General features: G+C 44.6%; 1 pseudogene; it reads left to right on the top strand.

The window, feature by feature from the left end:
• Window positions 1-1,039: 1,039 nt before the first annotated feature.
• On the top strand, window positions 1,040-2,148 carry LOC136651793 (olfactory receptor 11L1-like; annotated as a pseudogene).
• The last annotated feature ends 643 nt before the right edge of the window (window positions 2,149-2,791 follow it).

The raw sequence follows: 2,791 nt of genomic DNA, 5'->3' as shown, positions 1-2,791 counted from the left end.
AGCCCCCTGTGGTGCGGAGGTGGGACCTCTGGGCGGTACCAGAAACCTCTGCCCCCAGGCGGGCATGCACCCGACTCCAAGTCGCGCCCCGTTACTGGGCAGCGCGTCTCATCCATGTCTGTCCCTTAAGGGGAAGGCAGCCAGACCACGGACTGTGCCACCTTGAGCCGCTGAGCCTCTGAGGTGGATCCCGCGGTCCCGGCCAGGGCCCCGTCTATGTCCTCGTGCCGCCGAGCCCCTGAGGACTGAAATAGGGTTCCGCCCTGCCTATGCCGCCTGAAGGTGCATGCCCAAAGTCCGATTCACACCTCCTAACCCGCACCACCTGCCTTCTTAAAGTGACCAATGGCAGCTTTAGAAACAGGGGGGTGTAACCCCCTGGCCCATGACAGTCTGGAGTAGGCGAAAAAACTGCCTGCCCTTTGGCCAATCTTGGCAGGCAGCAAAAAATTCCTACCCGGCCCCAAACGGCGACCAGTTAAACTCAGACTGCCTCTAGGGTGGGCAGGTGGGTATTCCCACGGTGCCCACGTGCAAAAGAGGAAGAGGGCTGGGTCTTGTGCCCTTTTAAAAGGTCCACCGTAGCTGCCAGACCCAGCCCCCTTCCACACACCATTGGGAGGGACTCTCGTGTCCCAGGCCAGGCCAAACAAACTCCGATCACCCTTTTAATTAGGCGATCGGGATAATGATTATAAAAATTCTATAGTAATGCCAAAATGTCATCACCGTGGTCATTTAAAAAAAACAAAACTGGGGCACTATTTTCTTTCTGCTACACATATGCACTTCATTCTTTTCTGTTTGTCTTCTGCACTGAAATTGCAAATAAATACTAGGAACAATATGAAGGAAAAAATACAGCACTTGTGAGTAGCCAGTTTACAAGAGTAGTGTAGCACGAGACTCACAAGCTCATGAGAGAATGTATGATCCATCTATGACTGTTAATTTTCCACAAATGTCTTTAATGTTTTCTAAATAAACATTTCCATCATCTCTGTGTTCTTATTATATGCAGATTGGAAACAATGTTAGCATGGTTGCTGCAAATACAACAGTAACCCACTTCATCATCTTGGGATTCCCAAGTCTGAAGAAACTGCATCTTCTCCTCTTTGTGTTGGGATTGATTGTCTACATCTTGACCTTGTGCGGACACCTTACCATTATCGCCATAGTATGTATCGATCACCATCTCCACACTCCCATGTACTTCTTCCTCAGCAGCTTCTCCTTCCTGGAGATTTGGTACACCTCCAATATTGTCCCCAAGATGCTGGAGGTGTTCATAGCCAAAAACAAATCCATTACTTATGTTGGTTGCATTACCCAGCTTTACTTCCATATTACACTAGGTACAGCCGAATGTTTTATTCTAGCAATCATGGCATACGATCGCTATTTAGCCATTTGCAACCCTCTGCGGTATCCAAATCCCCAATATGCTTGAAATCTTCCTATCCAAAAATAAGCCTATCACTTATGCTGGCTGCATAACCCAGCTCTTTTTCTTTATTACACTGGGTACAGCAGAGTGTTTTATTCTAGCAATCATGGCATATGATCGGTGCTTATCCATTTGCATCCCTTTGCGGTATCCAAATCTGATGAGTAACAAAGCTTGCTTTCAATTGACTGTGAGCTCTTGGATTGGTGCTAATCAACATTCCTCCTCTGGTCTCACTCTGTAGGCTGCCATTTTGTGGGCCCAATGAGATCAATCATTTCTTTTGTGATTTACCACCTCTGTTGAAACTCTCTTGTGTCAATCCACATGAAGCTGAACTGTCCAGTTTCATAGTGGCCAGCAGTGTCATGGTTACTTCCTTCCTCTTCATTCTGGTGTCATACATCCTCATCATCATCACCGTTCTGAAAATTCCTTCATCTGAAGGACGGCAAAAAGCCTTCTCAACGTGTGGTTCCCATATGGCTGTAGTGGTCATTTTTTATGGCACCCTCATGTTCATGTATCTAAGACCAAACTCTGACTTTTCTGCTGAGCCTGTGAACTTTGACAAACTAGTGTCCATGTTCTATACTGTAGTCACTCCCATGCTGAATCCGGTCATATATTGCTTGAGAAATAAGGAAGTGAAGGATGCCCTGAGGAAAGTAGTCACTGGGAAGTGTGTGCCACTATGAAGCACCATAGTAGCACCATAGGCTGGAAAATAAGAGTGATAATTAGATGATATCTACTATAGTATGTTTACTAGAAAGCAAGGAAAAACTAAGCACAAACTTTGAGTTGTGTAGTAGTTGCTTTACAAAATTATGAAACTGACTTTAAATTGAATCTTTTATTATATTTTATCTTTTTAAGATGGTTAAAATTGCACTCAGGGGGGCAATCAGACTCTGAACTATAATGGAACAAAACTGTGTAAGTCAAACTTCCCTAAGCCATTTCAGATCATTTCACAACCCCGCCAATTTCCTATTTAGAGTTAAAACAGTGCCCTTCATTACTGTTTTAGTAAAAGTAAACTTCTGTTTAGAACTACTTGTTTAGTAAACTACTGTTTTAGGTTTTACATATGGACCCTAACAAAGCAAATCTTGGAAGATGGTGAACCAGTGTAGTGAATTGGCCTTGGACCAAAAGTTCAAGTTGGTTCTCACCACTAAAGTTTAGTGGGTGATCTTGAGCCAGTCACTAAGTCCAGTGGTTCCCAAACTGTGGGTCCAGACACACTGGTAGGACACAAGCTGATTTTTGGTGAGTTGCCAAAGGGTGATGGAAAGATCAGATAACTAATTGCCTTAGGGCTCAATCCTATCCAAC

This window comes from Tiliqua scincoides, chromosome 5, assembly GCF_035046505.1.
Source record: "Tiliqua scincoides isolate rTilSci1 chromosome 5, rTilSci1.hap2, whole genome shotgun sequence".
Lineage (NCBI taxonomy): Eukaryota > Metazoa > Chordata > Lepidosauria > Squamata > Scincidae > Tiliqua > Tiliqua scincoides.
This window is presented reverse-complemented; position numbering and strand designations above follow the sequence as displayed.